The 21,740-nt window shown below is 44.4% G+C and overlaps 1 protein-coding gene across 1 annotated transcript in view; it reads right to left on the bottom strand.

Annotated features, from left to right (window-relative positions):
* The window catches only part of LOC126248642 (protein artichoke), a 191,114-nt gene extending 172,879 nt beyond the window's left edge, over nt 1-18,235 (bottom strand). Inside the window, exon 1 of the mRNA XM_049949825.1 lies at nt 18,176-18,235. The gene's annotated coding sequence lies outside the window, so the exon portion shown is untranslated. The remainder of the gene's footprint in view (nt 1-18,175) is intronic.
* Nucleotides 18,236-21,740: the final 3,505 nt, after the last annotated feature.

The following is a 21,740-nucleotide window of genomic DNA, read 5'->3' as shown; positions in this document are numbered from 1 at the left end:
CTTCTGCATTCGAATGTTTGTTGGATCTATCGTCAAACGGTTAATACTTTTTAGAAATTTGCGTAATTTCTTTTAGGAGGGCAAATTTCAGCACTGAAACAGTTATTAAAAATACACTCCTGGAAATGGAAAACAGAACACATTGACACCGGTGTGTCAGACCCACCATACTTGCTCCGGACACTGCGAGAGGGCTGTACAAGCAATGATCACACGCACGGCACAGCGGACACACCAGGAACCGCGGTGTTGGCCGTCGAATGGCGCTAGCTGCGCAGCATTTGTGCACCGCCGCCGTCAGCCAGTTTGCCGTGGCATACGGAGCTCCATCGCAGTCTTTAACACTGGTAGCATGCCGCGACAGCCTGGACGTGAACCGTATGTGCAGTTGACGGACTTTGAGCGAGGGCGTATAGTGGGCATGCGGGAGGCCGGGTGGACGTACCGCCGAATTGCTCAACACGTGGGGCGTGAGGTCTCCACAGTACATCGATGTTGTCGCCAGTGGTCGGCGGAAGGTGCACGTGCCCGTCGACCTGGGACCGGACCACAGCGACGCACGGATGCACGCCAAGACCGTAGGATCCTACGCAGTGCCGTAGGGGACCGCACCGCCACTTCCCAGCAAATTAGGGACACTGTTGCTCCTGGGGTATCGGCGAGGACCATTCGCAACCGTCTCCATGAAGCTGGGCTACGGTCCCGCACACCGTTAGGCCGTCTTCCGCTCACGCCCCAACATCGTGCAGCCCGCCTCCAGTGGTGTCGCGACAGGCGTGAATGGAGGGACGAATGGAGACGTGTCGTCTTCAGCGATGAGAGTCGCTTCTGCCTTGGTGCCAATGATGGTCGTATGCGTGTTTGGCGCCGTGCAGGTGAGCGCCACAATCAGGACTGCATACGACCGAGGCACACAGGGCCAACACCCGGCATCATGGTGTGGGGAGCGATCTCCTACACTGGCCGTACACCACTGGTGATCGTCGAGGGGACACTGAATAGTGCACGGTACATCCAAACCGTCATCGAACCCATCGTTCTACCATTCCTAGACCGGCAAGGGAACTTGCTGTTCCAACAGGACAATGCACGTCCGCATGTATCCCGTGCCACCCAACGTGCTCTAGAAGGTTAAGTCAACTACCCTGGCCAGCAAGATCTCCGGATCTGTCCCCCATTGAGCATGTTTGGGACTGGATGAAACGTCGTCTCACGCGGTCTGCACGTCCAGCACGAACGCTGGTCCAACTGAGGCGCCAGGTGGAAATGGCATGGCAAGCCGTTCCACAGGACTACATCCAGCATCTCTACGATCGTCTCCATGGGAGAATAGCAGCCTGCATTGCTGCGAAAGGTGGATATACACTGTACTAGTGCCGACATTGTGCATGCTCTGTTGCCTGTGTCTATGTGCCTGTGGTTCTGTCAGTGTGATCATGTGATGTATCTGACCCCAGGAATGTGTCAATAAAGTTTCCCCTTCCTGGGACAATGAATTCACGGTGTTCTTATTTCAATTTCCAGGAGTGTACATTTGAGATGATTTCTCAGTTAAAATGTTGAATTTCTAAGCAAATGGAAATGCTGATTATTACTCCACTAGGAGAACGATACGGTAACGAACTAGTGGTTTTCATTTAAAACAACCATTCTTTCCACCGAGTAATTACTCACTGAGATTCCACTGTATTTAACATAACATTCAGATGGCCCAGATATACACACTATGAAGAACATGCTTATCCGAATTCTTACTTTGCTGAAATTAGCATTCACAGGATTTTCGAAGTCTGATTTGACACACTTTTTAACCAGTAATATTTTCATTAGGACATGAACTCCTGATTTCGTAAATTAGTTCAAAAAAATGGTTCAAATGGCTCTGAGCACTATGGGACTCAACTGCTGAGGTCATAAGTCCCCTACAACTTAGAACTACTTAATCCTAACTAACCTAAGGACAACACACACATCCAAACCCGAGGCAGGATTCGAACCTGCGACCGTAGCGGTCGCGCGGTTCCAGACTGTAACGCCAGAACCGCTCGGCCACCAGCGGCCGGCGTAAATTAGTTGGTACCTAGGCAAGCATGGTGGAGAAATACAGTTCCGTCAACTTTTAGTGCAATCAGAGACTAAAGTAAATACTCTACAGTATTAGTAAACCGGAACATGAGGTGGTCCCTAGAAGCAAATCCTTGTAATGTGGAGAACATTCTGAATGCCGTCTCTACGCTGACCCTCATGTTGGGGCGCTTACTGATCTTTTTCGATCAGAACCGCACTGTTGATCTTACACTGATGCGGCTAATAATTTCCTTTCCACAGCTTTCCAATCTCAGTGCAAAGCTGTTGGCTTGTAAGAAAGACTTATATTTACAAGTACTTAGTAATTTTGCTGCTGTCTGGATGTACTTCGGTTAGTGACGGAACTAACGTGGTGAGTTGCGAAACTCTTTAGTGAAATATCGAAGTCTTGTGGCAAAAGTAACCTGTCGAAAAAAAATAGTTTTTGTTTTCGGTGGATAGAAAAATTCTTTGTGTTTTACCATTCGTCAGTCTCTCGAACAAGCAAATGTAACTTCAGCAACAGGTCATTTTACATTTTACAGTGTCGGCTTAGCTCATCGGTAAATAATGGGTACAACAGTATCTTATAGTACCACCTGTAGCTGTTTGTCGAGTAGTTCTGAGCATAAAGCGGCGATGAAAGAACATATCCTCTTTAATAAAAGAGCTGCACAGAGTTCCATAGTCAATAATTTCAAGAAATTGCTTCTGAAGTCAGAGTTTGAAAAGAAAATACGGACTGTGGGTTGTGGCTGAAGACAATTCATCGCAACTAAAATTTCCAGAAAGGCACAAACGTGAAAATAACCATGATGGCTTTACTGCTTCTATGTATACTTATGTGTCTGCAGAGGTGATTTGTTGTGGGTAAGTACATGCATGTGTACTTTTATAGCAGCATGGCAGGAAAGGAATGGAGAACATACTCGACTGCTGCACTTTCGCAAAGCAGTCACTGTACTTCTAGACAATAACACTAAATAACGCCGCTTACAGTTCGATCGTTTATGTAGGTAGGTCATAAAATAACAATCTTTTTCTTTCATTTGTATCAGTATACATGGTATTTTGAGAGGTGGTGTTATGGACCAAACACCGCAAAAATGTCCTGTAAACATGGGGTCCTAATGCATTCCTTAAGAACTATGAGCATTTGTTTATTTTCGCTACTGTGAAACATATCTCTTCTACTGTCAACCCATATTTTTAGAGGTGTAAGTACGGACGAAAACAAGAAAAAATGACCAGTAAAATATGGTCTCTAAAGTACATACCTTAAGAGATCTGAGCATTAGTTCAGTTAAAGACATGTGTTTCAAAGAAGCGAAGACGAAGAAGTGCTTATAGTTCTTAAGGAATGTATTTTAGAGCCCATGTTTACCGGACATTTTTGCCTCCATACTTTGGTCCACACTAACGCCACTCAAAATATGGATTTTTTTTTATCAGTTTGCATATTTAGTTTCAGATAGATAATTCGCCTTCAGAAAGAAACTGGGGGTAATGAACAAAATACACTATGCGATCAAATGTATCCGAACACCTGACTGAAAATGGCTTACAAGTTCGTGGCGCCCTCCATCCGTAATGCTGGAATTCACTATGTTGTTGGCCCACCCTAAGCCTTGATGACAACTTCCACTGTCGCAGGCATACGTTCATTGAGGTGTGCTGGAAGGTTTCTTGGGGAATGGCAGCCCATTCTTCACGGAGTGCTGCACTGAGGAGAGGTATCGATGTCGGTCGGTAAGGCCTGGCACGAACTCGAGGTTCCAAAACATCTCGAAGATGTTCTATAGGATTCAATCAGGACTCTGTGCAGACCAATATATTACAGGGATGTTATTGTCGTGCAACCACTCCGCCACAGGCTGTGCATTATGAACAGGTGCCCGATCGTGTCGAAAGATGCAATCGCCTTCCCCGAATTGCTCTTCAACAGTGGGAAGCAAGAAGGTGCTTAAAACATCAATGTAGGCCTGTGCTGTGACAGTGCCACGCAAAACAGTAAACCGTACAAGCCCCCTCCATGAAAACACGACCATACCGTAACACCACCGCCTCCGAATTTTTCTGTTGGCACTACACACGCTGGTAGATGACGTTCACCGGTGATTCGCCATACCCACACCCTGCCATCGGATCGCCACATTGTGTACCGTGATCCAACAGTCCACAATACGTTTTTCCACTGTTGAATCGTCCAATGTTTACATTCCTTACACGAAGCGAGGCGTCTTTTAGCATTTACCGGCGTGAGGTATGGCTTATGAGCAGCCACTCGACCATGAAATCCAAGTTTTCTCACCTCTTGTCTAGCTGTCATAGTACTTGCAGTGCATCCTGATGCAGTTTGGAATTCCTGTGTGATGGTCTGGATAGATGTCTGCCTATTACACATTACGACCCTTTTCAACGGTTGGCGGTCTCTGTCAGTCAACAGCCAAGGTCGGCCTGTACGCTTTTGTGCTGTACATGTCCCTTCACGTTTCCAATTCACTATCACATCAGAAACAGTGGACCTAGGATGTTTAGGAGTGTGGAAATCTCGCGTACAGACGTATGATACAAGTGACACCCAATCACCTGACCACCTTCGAAGTCCGTGACTTCCGCGGAGTGCCTCATTCTGCTCTCTCACGATGTCAATGACTTCTGAGGTCGCTGATATGGAGCTCTTGGCAGTAGGTGACAGCACAATGCACCTAATATGAAAAACGTATGTTTTCTGTGGTGTCCGGATACTTTTGATCCCATAGTGTACGTCTATACAAAGCCTAGCTGTTTCACAGTGAGAGAAAGCATGGGGTTGGGCAGATAATGAAATTCGCTTACTTTCTGAAAATACGATACGGAGGAAGCGAAAAGGCCTTGTCAACCCAATCGTAACGATGACGAAAATGCAAATACATAATTAAGCTACGAAGCCTGAAACGCTTTCCTTCTACATCTATCTCTACATAGATACTCTGCAAGCCACCGTACGGTACGTGGCGAAGGGTACCCTGTACCACTACTAGTCATTTTCTTTACCGTTCCACTCGCAAGTAGAGCAAGGGAGAAAAGACTATCTATATGACTCCGTATGATCCTTAATCCTTCGAATCTTATCTTCGTGGTCCTTATGCTCAATGTATATTGACGACAGTAAAATCGTTCTGCAATCAGCTTCAAATGCCGGTTCTCTAAATTTTCTCAATAGTATTTCTCGAAAAGAACGTCGCCTTCCCTCCAAGGATTCCCATTTGAGTTCCCGAAGCATCTCCATAACACGCCCAGATATTTAAACGACGTGACCGCTCAAGCAGGGCACTAGTAATACTGTATCCGAACATTTCAGGTTTCCTACTCATCCGCATTAACTTATATTTTACCACATTTAAGGCTAACTGCCATTCATCGCACCAACTGGAAATTTTGTTTAAGTCGTCTTCCATTTTGTTTAAGTCGTCTCAGCTTCGACACCTTATCGTACACCACGGCATCAGCAAACAACTGCAGATTGCTGTCCACCCTGTCCGCCAGATCATTTATTTACACAGAGCATGACATCATTCCTATCACACTTCCCTGGGGCACTCCTGACGATACCCTTGTCTCTGATGAACATTCGCCGTCGAGGACAACATACTGGGTTCTGTTGTTTAAGAAGTCTTCGAGCCACTCACCTATCGGTGAACTTATTCCGTCTGCTCATTATCAGCCTGCACCGTGTCAAATGCTTTCCGGAAATCTAAAAGTATGGAATCTGCCCGTTGTTCTTCATCCATTGTTCGCCGTACATCGTTCAGGAGAGAACACGAAATGTAGCAGTTAGTTGGTAAAATATCTTCAAATCGAAGCTCACAGTCTCACCATTGCTTTAGGTAAGAACAGAGTTATGAAATTAATGAAATAGGGACAATTGTAATTACCGTAAAATCTTCGTTCTCATACTATCTGTGACCTGCCGGTGTGTTTGAAGTTGATTTTCTTGTACGCTGCCGGCCACGGTGGCCGTGCGCTTCTAGGCGCTTCAGTCCGGAACCGCGGGACTGCTACGGTCGCAAGTTCGAATCCTGCCTCGGGCATGGATGTGTCCTTAGGTTAGTTAGGTTTAAGTAGTTCTAAGTTCTAGGGGACTGATGACCTAAGATGTTAAGTCCCATAGTGCTCACAGCCATTTGAACCATTTTTCTTGTACGCTAACACTATATTCGATTACTTCATCTTACCTCAGGTTCTTCATTTACAGGTCACATCGACTTTCGTACAGTAACATTTGTTTTATCTCCTTCATCAATACTGTCGCTCGTGCTTCGCTTACACAACTTGTGCGAAAACTACCTCGTTTCGGTAGCCTTCTTTTAAATCGAAGATGAACTGTGCAGAAGTTGTTTTTAAGTAGGCATATTGTCAGTTGCAGTGTAACACTCTGACACGCAGGTTAATTAGGCTGTGGATACAGTACAGATGTTCAAAGAGGACGAGAAACGCGTACCCACGCGCAAAATATACAGCAAAATGACAGTGCACAGTTTACGGTCTGTGTTCTGAATAGTAATACACCGTTGCGTAGCTCCGCATCCGGGTCAGTTACAGAGGATTCGTGTTTCACCGAGACAGTGGAAGGACATGTTTGACATTTCCATAATGCAGTATCCACTGGCTTCGATATCGTAGATGACTGTCCCACCGAATTCAGATCGAAACTTTTCGTGTCCTGGAAACTAAAGAACATTCTGCCGCCAACTTCCTTACATGAGTGCGCAGTGTTATTGAAGCTGTCTTGGACTTCGCTCGTAAGTTACGTTGAGATCGGTGGAAACTATTGACGCTGAGAGGACAAATTACACCAATTTTTGGATTTTGTTACCTACACTTGGAGTCTCAAGACCTTTTCGTGTTAACTGCAGCATGAAAGGCGGCTACGACTTGACCCAGTTTCGTCGACTTCCGCCAGGTCCAACGAAAGTGAGCGGAAGGCTGGCGGCGCACCGGCTCCAAGGCTCTCGGTCAGCCCGCCGCACAGACGCGCCTTCCCAGAATCGCTGAGCTCACATTTAGTGGGAGGCGGTAGGAGCAGGATCTGACAGCTAAACCAACACTGACACTGGCTTGGTACAGTCTTTCAAAACAAAAAAATAGCTGCAATAGCTGCTCTCATGATTTCTTGAAGCAATACTATATTCGGCTCTACACTGAGTTACAAATTGTTTCAAACGCTCCAGAATCATCTCGTAAATCTTCACAAGACTGTACAATCACTGTTCCAGTTACTTAACTGTATCAGGTGGAGTGCTGGAAACTTCACTTCTGAGATGACTACAAGCAGAAAAATTAAGAGCACTGAGGTCAGGTATGGAGTAAACGGGTGAGTTAGCCAACTATCCACAATACAAACTACCGCGAGAACGTTATCAGACGGTGACAGCAATTATATTTTACAAAGAGCAAAGAACAATGGTTCCTTTCCTGTGTGACTAGAACTGTGGCGTTGTAAGAGCTGGGCCTGACTGCTGGACATGCTGACATACAAATGCCGGCCGAAGTGGCCGCGCGGTTCTGGCGCTGCAGTCTGGAACCGCGAGACCGCTACGGTCGCAGGTTCGAATCCTGCCTCGGGCATGGATGTGTGTGATGTCCTTAGGTTAGTTAGGTTTAACTAGTTCTAAGTTCTAGGGGACTAATGACCTCAGCAGTTGAGTCCCATAGTGCTCAGAGCCATTTTTTTTTACATACAAATACGATATATGGTTAGGTTTGGTTTGTGTTGTTTTAACGTCTCGTCGACAACGAGGTCATTAGAGACGGAGCGCAAGCTCGGGTTAGGGAAGGATGGGGAAGGAAATCGGCCGTGCCCTTTCAAAGGAACCATCCCGGCATTTGCCTGAAACGATTTAGGGAAATCACGGAAAACCTAAATCAGGATGGCTGGAGACGGGATTGAACCGTCGTCCTCCCGAATGCGAGTCCAGTGTGCTAACCACTGCGCCACCTCGCTCGGTACGATATATGGATAGTGTCATATTTAATACCGAAAACGGACACGGGTGACAGTATACGGTAAAGTTTCCAGTAAACATTGTTCCGCAAAGGCAGCGTTTGTGTTGTATTTGGGGATGTTGTGGTTTTGAGCCGCCATTCAACAGGCAGGAGCAAGCAGACACAGTATTGTATGTGAGGGATTTTAGAACCGCTCTTTGCTGTACCCTACGCGACGTTCAGTCACACCTATAAGTTATAGTCCCTGTCAGCCTGATACTTCAAAAGTACAAAATCGACACTCTCCGATTTTCACGCCGAACTCATCGATAAGATTATAAATATTATTGACGTTATCTTTCAGAATATGCAACAAAACAGCGTTATGAGCTATATCGATATTCGGCACCTCGTAACAAACATATTTCATTCTCTTCCTGCCCAAATTATGAAGCCTATAAAAGAACTGCTGCAGAACGCTAGGTCAGCCATCTCCTACACACGAAGACTGAAACGAGAATTATTCATTAGTTAGCCTGATACCGTCCTGTTATGCGAAACATGATTCAAGTCTCAGCAAACTGTTTGCTTTAAAAATTATTTCATGATAACGGGGGACCGTCACCATGGGAAAGGTGGCTTTGCTATATTGGTAAAACATTTGATGCCGTATCAACCATATCCGCTCAATGTAAGAAAAAATGACGTCAAATTGGTTTCTGTGCGGATACAACCTGTTCACAAAACGTTTGAATTTGTCTCTGCGTATAAATCTCCCCACTACAGTATCTTGGAAGACGACTGGGGACACTTAATAACCCAGCTTCGGCCTAGCTTTGTAATAGACGGTGACTTGAATTCCCATCATGTAGCGTAGGGAGGAGATATGACAGACAGAAGCGGCAGGGCTCTGATGAACGTTATCGAAGATAATAACCTAATGATTGTCAACAATGGAGTTGCTACCATGGTATATTCACCCTTCAGTAGACATTCTAAAGTAAATGAAACGCTTTGTAACAATCTGTTTACTGAACTTTCTAACTGGCACATTAAAACAGATCCCATGGGATTCGATTATCTCCCGGTAGTTTCACATTAGTATAAACGTTGATACCAAACAAGTATGTTACGCTAACAGTAAGTGGAAAATTACGGAATCCAAATGAGACAGATATACGGGTATAATTAGACACACTCGATAACATACGTGACTTTTTGGTAGAAGACGCGTACCGGTACCAATTTTTAACCAGCTGTATGGAATTGGCAGCGGAGGTCAGTTTTCCTAAGAAGAAAAGAGTTCACTATTATAAAGCAATGTTCCCCTCCTTGGTGGAATCCCGAATGCTTTCAAGAAGTTACAAAACACAAACTTGCTTTGAGAACATATCGCTAGAATTCTACTTTTGACAATGTCTTGGAAGTGCGAAAAGTTAAAGCGGATCGTGTTAACGAATTCTTGAAAAACGTTAAACAAGATAACTGGATTGAATTTTGCTCTTCACTCAATAGAGCAACCAATATGACCAACATTTGGTATTAAAAAAGGCTTTTAGAAACAACCGACGGCATTCTCCTATTCCTACTTCCACTACCTTGTTAAAGGTATTTATCGATACACTCTGTCCTCCCATGGTGCATCTCCTAAATCGTCCGTCTCCAGTTGACGATGACTTCTTCCTTTCTCTCAAGAAGAACTCAACCAGTCTTTAAAATCGTCGAGTGACAGATGTCCTGGCATCGATTTTATTCACTACTCTATGCTTGCGAACTTGTGGGAGCCAATGGTAAAACGGATACTGAAACATGACTTGAAAATCGCAATTTGATGCCTCGGAGTTAATAAAGATTCAGGAAAGGCAAAGAGACTATGGAAAATCTATATTCGCTCGCTAAGGATATCAAGTCAGCCTTTCAAACGAGACAAACAGACGTCACCGCTTCTCTGGACATTAAAGGAGTTTATGAAAACGTACACATACCGATTCTCTTGTACAAGCTGAAGGAATTAGGAATTCCTTCAAGAATGGTTAATGGTATCTGCACCCTTGTCGCTCAAAGATCAGTCTACGTCAGATTCAAAGACCTTTTCCCATCTCGCAGGGCTTGACACACGATTTAATTTTAACCCCCCTCTTGTACACTCTGTATACTCATGATTAAGAACGAACGATTACTCCCTCCACTAAAATATTGCAATATGATATCGACGTATGTGTTTATTCCAATTCCGAGTCGTATCTTCATGCCAAAACGGCGTTACTCACTACCATAGCGCGCATTGATGAGTGGCTGTCTACTAACGGGCTGAGAAATCGGTTGATTATACCTTTTTACAAATCGAATGCTGTTCACATTGATGGTCATGCCACGTGTGGAATGTTCACTTTTCACATAAAATATCATGCTCGATTCCTAGAAATGGTATTTGACTCTCGGTTAAGCTGGGCGCCTCATTCGATCTAATACGAAGTATCTAAGTACGAAGAAGGTTTTAACGTAATTCGCTCACTCACTCGTGTGTTGTGTGGAGCGCAACAGAGTACGTTACTCATCATGTTCTGAGTGATAACTCGATCTCGACTAGATTATTGCTGTCTACTGTATCACAATGCACCAAATTAGATACTCGTCAATACAGAGCCATTCGTACCTCTCTTGGAGCCTTGTACTCGACGTCCACTAATGCCCTTTTGGTGGAGTCAGGGGAAAGGCCCTTGAACAGTAGACGTCAAATATTGTCCGAGAAATTTACATTCAGGGCATGGCCTTCATCGACAGTTCAGTCTATAAAAGTAGAGATTGCATTTACCGATTATGGACTGCCTCCTGCAAAAGAAAAAACTTCTGGCCAACTGTACCACCTTGCTGTCCCATCGTTCGTTCTATTCGACGTTCTTCGCATTTTCCTTTATTTGAATATTATCTCGACACACTCAGCTTCCAGATTCAAGTCAATTATTTTCATACGACCGGCGCGGAGAGTGTTGTCGTCAACTGCAAAAAAATAGTTCAAATGGCTCTGAGCACTATGGGACTTAACATCTGTGGTCATCAGTCCCCTAGAACTTAGAACTACTTAAACCTAACTAACCTAAGGACATCACACACATCCATGCCCGAGGCAGGATTCGAACCTGCGACCGTAGCACGTCAACTGCAGCTCAGTGGCCTGATTATCTACGTATTTAAACCGATGGATCCAAAATTTCACTTGATGTGCTTTTATATGCCCTCAGCTTCAAGTCTGGAAAAACTTCAACCTGCCTAAAAGCGTTCCTATTTTTGCAGTGGAGACCGTGGCACTTCTGGATGCTCTCAGGTTTGCATCTTCAGCTCTTATCCGAAAGATATTAATTGTGTCTGACTCCGAGGGCGCCCTTAAAAATATTCCAACACCAGAGATGGAATAAAACAACCAACCGTAATACACTGGATGTTGTTTTAGAATATGTTCACAGTATTCATAAAGGGCTGACCATTGGTGTAGGTGCACTACCACGCCGGCATCCGCCACAATGAGGGAGCTGAGGTCTTAGCGAAAGAAGCCCCCTCTATAGGGAATGTCATTGATTTGAAGTTGCCGTATAGACTAAATACGTGAGTTAAGAGCCACTGAAAACGTCTACTGAAAGAGATGTGGTACGTGTCCCAACAAAAGAAAGGTGGTTATTATGCGGCCTTACAGCCTCGAATTCCTGCGATGACGTGGTTTACGTGCACACATTTGGACCGATCAACAGTATCTACTGTCATTTCACTCCACTTCAACCACGCATATTTTTCGTTGCATTTGCATCAAATCAACATTTATGGTTCTCCTGCACGTGAATGCTATTGTGAATCGGAAGCAGATGTTAACCCCATATTGTTTTTGTGTCCCATATTTGACTGTGATACATTGGACTTTTTGAAGACATTGTTCAGCATGGGCTACCACCTTCCTTAATCAGCTTCTTCTCTTTTGTTTAGCAAAGACATTCGACTTTAGAAAGTAATTGTTAATTTCCTTATGAGTAGTGGGAAAAATCTTTAGGTTTTAATGGTATGTGTTTTTCATTTTTATGTCTTGCTTGTGATGCAATTTCCGTGATGATGTGGACTCATAATAAAAAAAAAAAAAACAGTTGTCTGATTTTCTTCTAAATGTGTTCGTTATCATTTTACGGTGGACGAAATTCTGACAGCTTATATTAATCTATGCATTCTTTTTATACAATTCAGTGCACACTGTAACCACGTGTTTTAGACAGCTCAATAGTGAGACAGTGTTGTAGCCTATTCCCGATGTTATTCAATCTGTGCCCTGAACAAGCAGTAAAGGAAACCAGAGAAAAATTTGGAATAGGAACTAAAGTTCAGAGAGAGGAAATAAAAACTGAGATTTGCCGATAACATTGTAATTCTGACAGAGACAGTGAAAGGCCTGGGAGAGCAGCTGAACAAGATAGATAACTTCTTGAAAGCAGGATGTAAGATGAAAATGACCAAAGGCAAAACAAGGATAATTGAGTGTAGTCGAATTAAATCAGGTGACGCTGAGAGAACTAGATTAGGGAACGAGACACTAAAAGTAGTAGATTAGTGCTACTATTTGGGCAGAAAAATAACAGAACTGAAAATTGCCCAAGCAGAGAGAATATAAAATTTAGATTGGCAATGGAAAGAAAAGCGAATCGGAAGAAGAGAAATTTGTTAACATCGAATACAGATTTAAGTGTTAAGAAGTCTGTTTTGAAAGTATTTGTCTTGAGTGGACCATGTTAGGAAATGAAACGTGGAAGTTGGTTCAAATGGCTCTGAGCACTATGGGACTTAAAAGCTGTGGTCATCAGTCCCCTAGAACTTAGAACTACTTAAACATAACTAACCTCGGGACATCACACACATCCATGCCCGAGGCAGGATTCGAACCTGCGACCGTAGCAGAAACGTGGAAGATAAAGAGTCTAGACAAGAAGAGAACAGACGCTTTTGAAATGTTATGCTACAGAAGAATGCTGAAGATTACGTGGTTAGATCGCGTAACTAATGAGGATGAGCTGAATAGAACGGGGCAGAGAAGAAATTTGTGTGAAAACTTGACTAAATGAAGGGATCGGTTGACAGGACTCATTCGGAGACCTCAAGCGATCACCACTTCAGTGTTGTAGGGAATTTTGGAGAGTAAACATCGTAGAGCGAGACCAAGAGACGAATACAGTGAGCAGACACAGAAGGATGTAAGTTGCAGTAGTTATTCGGAGATGAAGAGGCTTGCACAGGATAGAGTAGCATGGAGAGCTGTATCAAACTAGCCTTCGGACTGTAAACTACAACACAACATTATAAACACTCTGTAGGCCAAATAAATAAAAAAGAAACCAGCCGCCATTGACTTCAGTATGAAATATTGTCCTAATAGGTGCAAAGGAATTTTAAATGTACAGTTTTCGATTAAGCTCAAATTCCACCCATAGTTGCGGAATGTGGTAGATGCATGATGGGACACAAGCACAATTTGTTTGTGACGTAAGACGACATCTAGTGGATCAATGTCTGTGTCCGCCAGGAGGTACAAGACACAGCCATACACAGAGAGGGCTCCACACGTCAATGCCAGCGTCTAGAAAGTAGTCACGGTCAGACGCCACAGAGGGCCACACAACATGGACTATGTTATGCTTCATCATCACGTCACGCAAATAGTTCCCACGTGAAAATCCATCCCCCAAACGCGGATATAGGAAGACGCACGGCTGTACTTAGAGCGTGTATCGTCAGTTAGTTCAAATAGTTCAAATGGCTCTGAGCACTATGGGACTTAACATCTCAGGTCATCAGTCCCCCAGAACTTAGAACTACTTAAACATAACTAACCTAAGGACATCACACACAACCATGCCCGAGGAGGATTCGAACCTGCGACCGTGGCATTCGCACGGTTCCGGACTGAAGCGCCTAGAACCGCACGGCCATCACGGCCGGCCCAAGTTTTCAGTTAGTTAGACAGATCAATACCGTGTCTCAAGGCAGCATCGTAAAGTATCTACAGTCGCAACCGAGGAGAGCGCAGCTGGACATTTTACATGTTTTACTAGCTGTCGTGCGCTGGATTCAGGACTAGTCCAGTGTTCGAAGACAGTACAAGTGAACTTTTAACAACGCCAAGCGTCTTCACACTCAAGATACTTGATGTATATTTTCTCTTAATAAATTTTTGTAAACTGTTGCTAAAATGTGTTGCCTTAAGTTACGCTGTAGTTTGCCTAAACCTGTTTGGCACTGTGATGAGGCTGTATAATTACTTCGCGCAAAGAGCTGCGCCAATAACAGCAGCTGCTTTCTGTTGGGGTGGGGTCTCTTCTTGCCACATTTAATTTATACGGAGTGAACATTAATAAAACCGACAAACTGCAGGGATGGATTCGTGACTTGAAAAGGAGGAAAAAGGCTGTGTTATTGACGCAGCGTACTGTAAGCAGCAGTATGGCCAGGTATTCTTGTCGGGATCAAGCCGAGACGTGTTTGTGTATGGCCAGGTAGATGTAAAATGTCTATACGGAAACAAGCACCCTCATACGCACCAACACAACATATTAAGCTCTTTTTGGGCGTTTGTGTGATCATGGGTTCTTTCAGACAGGCAAACTTGTAAGGAGGTGGCGGACCGTGCGTACAACAGATTTAGATGACCGTGTTCTACAGGATATTGAGACGAACCCCCGTACAAGCACCAGGCAAGAGGCCCGCCAACATGGTGTAAGTCAAAGCACGATTATGTGTATCCTGCACGACAACCGCTACTATCTCCATCACCTGCAATCCCATGGAGTCCACTCTGCACGTCTGTTGTAATGTGGATGTGATACAGCTGTGTACTGTGTTTCGGGACGATTTGTCGTCGTTGCTCACACACCGTCCATTTCCAGACACATGTTCATAGGACATTCTTTCCTCTATTTCTAGTCAGGAATCGGTCCCTGCAGTTTGTCGGTTTCATTTATGTTCACCTTGTATATTGGCGCCAAATGTATTTGGTGAATACAACACTTCGAGATGGATAGGCCAAGCAGGTCCTGTATCTTCACCTCCAACATCACCTGACGTCAATGTCTGAATTTTTCTGGCTGGTGTCATCTCAAAGGTGATGTGTCTTGCACTCACGTTGATACAGTACAGTCTTATCAAGATTTACGAGATTATCCGGCGGGGGGGGGGGGGGGGGGGAAAGGAGGAGGAGGAAGAGGGTTTATGCGAAACAGTTCGTAACTCACTGTAGAGACGAGTACAGCTTTGCATCCAAAAACAAGGATAACACGTTCAATATCTGCTTTAGCAGACGGTGAATAGTACATTGTAACATGCAAAGTTCTGAAGTAATACTGTATTTTTTGTCAAGATAGGCCACGGATAACAATTTGAGCCCAATCAGATGGTGAATAAATCGCAAAGTTTACAGTTCAAATGCTTCTACACTAACCAGAACAATATTTTGTTCTGAAGTCAATGGCGGATCGTCGCCTTGCGTTCGCTCTTATTTCACAAAGGATTCGTTTGCTGGCCGATGTTTCCTGGAACACATTTGCTTCTATTATCGTAAAGTATGACTTGTGCCAGTATCCTCTGTTAATCATAATACACCCTGCGTTATAGTCGATCCATGCAATGTAGCGAGCAAGCAAGAGAGACACACAAAAAGAGGAAGAGAGAAAGAGAGAATTGAACTTTTGCTGATAATAAATAATGAAAAAACCTACTAGGTCTACAGACTGCGCTAATTCGGCTGACATACTCGAACTATTGGCACGCAGAACTACTCATTGTCATCAGGAGCAACTGACTGCCAGGATTAGTTCAGTGGCCTCATATGCTAAATAAGAAAGTGCCTGGAAACTTACAAGAGATGCACCGAAAGTAGGCTGAGCCCTGAAAAGAATCGAGGCAGTCCTAGTTGGCCCTGTGGAGAAGAGACGTTAGGAGAGTTGTACCGCCCCCAGCGCTGCCTGCCTTTAAACGTCAGGTGTCATTCGTTTCTTCCATTCATTGTCCAATGCGCAACGGCAGTTCCAGCTCAGTAGGTACCTCTGAGCAATACTAAAATTATTCCAACACAATTCACTCTCAGCATTTCTTTTAGATCATATCATGATAAGATGTATTTTAGGACAACATATTAATATTATTAAACATTTATATGAGTTATTTATGTTTCCAATACAAAATACTTTTCATCAAACTAGAAAGGAGATCATTACGACATATTTTCGTAGAACTGATTTTTGACCCTTTTGTTGCCAGACGTTAACAGCCTGTTGGTATTGGATGTATGGCATCAATTTAACCAGACAGTGATGAAGCGGTGAGGAAGTTATCGGCCGTGTCTTGAGGAAGCAGACATTTCGCTGTTCGTCTAAAACGAGTGAGATAAAACAGAAAAACTGATTCATGGCCGATGAGTCATTTTCTAACTGCGGCTTTTCCGGAATACGAGACAATGTTTAATTACTGCACCAGCTTTGAAAGTAATCTGAGGAGTTAAAGCGGTACACTGCTGAGACCTGCTGCATCCAGTCCACTACCTCAGTGCTGAACTTGGAGTAGCACAAAATGGTAGGTCGTTTGACAGTGATGCTTACATAGCCCCTGTTGCAGCAGAATAGTCGTGTTTCACGAACTTCCTCTTCCGAGCATTGTTAATAGCACGCGTTTCTCTACTAGCTACTACTACTTGTTTTGTAAATAACAACTGTCTTTTCTTGCTGCACTGTATTTTATTCTCCCAGACGCGTTTCGCCCTTTTCACTTTAAGGCATCATCAGTGGGATCTAGAATGATACAAAACAAAACAGCAAGAAAAGGCGGTTTTTATTTACAAAACAAATATTTCTGTCTTGCTGCGGAGAATGGCCACGCAAACAAACTCGTTAACTGCTACTAATTTATAACTACAGTGCAGGCGTACATACGTAGAACTTTATGAAAATTTATTGTGGAGGAGTAACGAAGTTTGTAATGTCTGAGGTGTGACTTGCTTAAACTATATTCCTAGATTCAGTGGAAATCATATAATTCCCCTATGGAATGGTGCTATTCGTAATTATTAAGGGTCGATCTAATTTCTGCATAATCCGGTAAGTAAATCAGATGGGCATCTTTCCATTTCCGATGATTCACCAATAGTCAACACAAAAATACGTAATGTATCGTTCTTCAGACCTGCAGGAAATATGGCTTACAAGCGACGTTGATTATGAGAATAATCCGGACATTGGCCTAGAATTATTTACGAAAGCCGCAAAAAAATAGAAGAAAATAGGATGGTTGGGTGGTTGGAGCAAGATCCGATTACGGCTCCTCTTGAACACTTTGGCGCACGATATCGTGGTCAAAAACTCATCCACCAAGAATATTTCTTAAGTACTAGCACGACAATTTCAGTACCACTACTTACTTTGGTAAAAAGGGTGTACATTTTGATATCCTGACAGATTTCCTTGTAACACTTTATAAAACAGTTTGCGTAGTAAGAGTAATTGCTGAAGTCCCCCCCGCAACGTACTGGTTTATTCCGATGTATGATATTCTAGAAATGGTGTGATTTAATGACACAGCAGGACGGTGTCGTTCTTGTTTACTATTGGCGAAAAGGAACATCTTCAGTTGGAAAACAGAGATGAGAACTAATCTCTTCAAGCTAGATTCCTAAAATATCTGTTGCTAGCTTCGACTAACTGCAGCTATGCTGGTTATTATTATTGTCCACAATTAAGTTTAGCACTGTACTCTTTAAGGGCGCGTCCTTCACCTAACCAACGTTCACACTCTTAATTTTGTCAACATCGATTAAGTCAACACTGGAGTTCTCATATAGTTATTTGCTGTACGAAATTCGTGTAAGCGTAGACGCATGAAACCAACGTCTTTCATCATATAGATATAATAAACAGCAAAGAACATCAAAAGTTTAAGAAATGTCAGTTTGATATCATCAGTGATTACGTGAAGACATCTTTAATACGTCATAATAAAGAAACTGTCACATAAATCTCATGCTGTCCTCTAAAAATGGCGTTCTTTAACTTCGTAAAAGCTGTGGAACACTATGTGCGCAAGATTTAGCTTAACACGCATGCGTTGTAGATCAGCTGGGACGCACCTGGGCGAGAGCAAGGCTGAGGCGGCGGCAGCACCGGCGGCGTCAGGCACACGACTGCCGTACCGTTAGATGGCGGCAGCAGCGCCGGCCTGGAGAAAGTGCTCGCAGCCGCAAGTGGAACGTAGCCTCCAGCCGCCGACACACATGGCGCGCCCTCGCTGCTGCTCTAGCCGTCTTGTGCACTGGCTCGTACCACTGTTTGTTTGGTCCGGGCGCTAGGAGTAGCTCAAGTATTTAACCATTTCAAGGTATAAAGCGTAAGGACGACAGAGGGTGGGAAAAAAGAAAGGGAAAATCAATAAATAATAATAAAACACTTGTATCACATATAGAGTCATGTCAGGAATTCTATACAAACGTCGTAAAGAAGAAATGGAACTAGGAGAATACCAAGCAGGTTTAGGCCATGGAAAAGCTGGCCAGAACAGATGGTTACTTTGAAATTGGTAATGTATTACTTCAAAAGAAGACAAAAACAAGAAGTGATAAACTTTGTAGACTTCAAAAAATCTTGTGATTTTATCCAAAAATCTTGAATGATGAAGATACTAAGGAATTTCAGACTTCATCCCAAGCTAATAAAAATGATAAAATTAACTCTAAAACACCAAATCTGATGTAAAGTTCAGAGGAGAAATATGTGAACCATTTACGACTGAAATAGGATTACGACAGGGAAGTGGTTTGTTGCCATTACTTTTCAGTAGTGCTCTGGAATACATGGTCTCTAGACAGTGAAAAACGTATACCAGTCAAAACTAAACTAAAACGTTATAAGACGGTGGTTCAACCACAGGCGACTTACGGAAGTGAAACTCTTTTCAAAGATATACAGGACATAAAATCCCGTCATGCGATCATTTTTATGTTAATAATTGGCAACCAATGCTGTACAATCGCAATAAAGTCACGAGATGCTCAATTGACTCTTTTATTAAAACATGTTACGCATTTTGGGATTACATCCATCTTCAGAGATCACAAATCTCAACTCCTTCCTAACCAACCAGGTGTGCAGTCTTGACAACTCAAAGAAAGTGTCCAGTAACATATGACTACAACTGCGACACAAGCAGTCTTTCTTTGAGTTGTCAAGGCTGCACGCCTGGTTGATTAGGAAGGAGTTGAAAATTGTGATGTCTGAAGATGGGTGTAATCCCGAAACTCGTAATATGTTCTAATAAAAGAGTTAATTGAACATCTCATGACTTAATTGCGATTGTACAGCATTGGTTGCCAATTATTAGCTCTTTTCAAAATCACTCAGAAAAGCGGAATCGACAAAATCCTAAAAGTAGAGAGAATAATAGCTATATCACGTTTAAATAATAAATATCAGAAAGATTGACAACGGTGTATAGTGCCAAATGTATTAGTGTGCGGCGAACTGTGTTTGACTCAATGCCCAGGCGTATCGAGGCCGTTATTACGGCCAGAGGTGGTTGTTCTGGGTACTGATTTCTCAGGATCTATGCACCCAAATTGTGTGACAATGTAATCACATGTCAGTTCTAGTATAATATATTTGTCCACTGAATACCCGTTTATCATCTGCATTTCTTCTTGCTGTAGCAATTTTAATGGCCAGTAGTGTAATATAATTCCGTGATGTAAATTAACAAGTTTTCAGCTGTTAAATACACTCCTGGAAATTGAAATAAGAACACCGTGAATTCATTGTCCCAGGAAGGGGAAACTTTATTGACACATTCCTGGGGTCAGGTACATCACATGATCACACTGACAGAACCACAGGCACATAGACACAGGCAACAGAGCATGTACAATGTCGGCACTAGTACAGTGTATATCCACCTTTCGCAGCAATGCAGGCTGCTATTCTCCCATGGAGACGATCGTAGAGATGCTGGATGTAGTCCTGTGGAACGGCTTGCCATGCCATTTCCACCTGGCGCCTCAGTTGGACCAGCGTTCGTGCTGGACGTGCAGACCGCGTGAGACGACGCTTCATCCAGTCCCAAACATGCTCAATGGGGGACAGATCCGGAGATCTTGCTGGCCAGGGTAGTTGACTTACACCTTCTAGAGCACGTTGGGTGGCACGGGATACATGCGGACGTGCATTGTCCTGTTGGAACAGCAAGTTCCCTTGCCGGTCTAGGAATGGTAGAACGATGGGTTCGATGACGGTTTGGATGTACCGTGCACTATTCAGTGTCCCCTCGACGATCACCAGTGGTGTACGGCCAGTGTAGGAGATCGCTCCCCACACCATGATACCGGGTGTTGGCCCTGTGTGCCTCGGTCGTATGCAGTCCTGATTGTGGCGCTCACCTGCACGGCGCCAAACATGCATACGACCATCATTGGCACCAAGGCAGAAGCGACTCTCATCGCTGAAGACGACACGTCTCCATTCGTCCCTCCATTCACGCCTGTCGCGACACCACTGGAGGCGGGCTGCACGATGTTGGGGCGTGAGCGGAAGACGGCCTAACGGTGTGCGGGACCGTAGCCCAGCTTCACGGAGACGGTTGCGAATGGTCCTCGCCGATACCCCAGGAGCAACAGTGTCCCTAATTTGCTGGGAAGTGGCGGTGCGGTCCCCTACGGCACTGCGTAGGATCCTACGGTCTTGGCGTGCATCCGTGCGTCGCTGCGGTCCAGTCCCAGGTCGACGGGCACGTGCACCTTCCGCCGACCACTGGCGACAACATCGATGTACTGTGGAGACCTCACGCCCCACGTGTTGAGCAATTCGGCGGTACGTCCACCCGGCCTCCCGCATGCCCACTATACGCCCTCGCTCAAAGTCCGTCAACTGCACATACGGTTCACGTCCACGCTGTCGCGGCATGCTACCAGTGTTAAAGACTGCGATGGAGCTCCGTATGCCACGGCAAACTGGCTGACACTGACGGCGGCGGTGCACAAATGCTGCGCAGCTAGCGCCATTCGACGGCCAACACCGCGGTTCCTGGTGTGTCCGCTGTGCCGTTCGTGTGATCATTGCTTGTACAGCCCTCTCGCAGTGTCCGGAGCAAGTATGGTGGGTCTGACACACCGGTGTCAATGTGTTCTTTTTTCCATTTCCAGGAGTGTATATGTGTGTCCATGATAAAGAAAGAGAGATTTTATACACTTGCTCTCTCTGATTATGGTGCGTCATCTCGCACCTCAACAGCAGCTTCTCCCATGTATCCAGTGGCTACGGCTAGTGTCGACGTGAGTCTCCAGCAGTCCGGCCACGAGTTTGTCTTCCTTCTGCCGATGGCTCTTGTCCGGTTCTTCTCTCGCTCGCGTGAACAGGACTTCACGACTGGTTCTTGGCCTTAAAGCTCAACAGCTGCCTTGGTGCATATTTTCTGCTGTTCAATTTGAATCTCCATACAGAGGTTTATTTCTTACTAGATGAGTACCCGGCGTTGACCAGATACGTATTTATACCAATTCTATTAGTGCACGTCTTTTTCCATCTCCACCGTTCTCCTCACTGCCGACCTCCTTCTCCCGCCTCTCTCTGTCCACCTCCTCCACTCCCCACCCTCTATCTCCTTATATCTCTCACTCTATTCCGCTGCATAACTGCACTCTCTGTCCTGAT

This window comes from Schistocerca nitens, chromosome 3 (genome assembly GCF_023898315.1).
Source record: "Schistocerca nitens isolate TAMUIC-IGC-003100 chromosome 3, iqSchNite1.1, whole genome shotgun sequence".
NCBI lineage: Eukaryota > Metazoa > Arthropoda > Insecta > Orthoptera > Acrididae > Schistocerca > Schistocerca nitens.
This window is presented reverse-complemented; position numbering and strand designations above follow the sequence as displayed.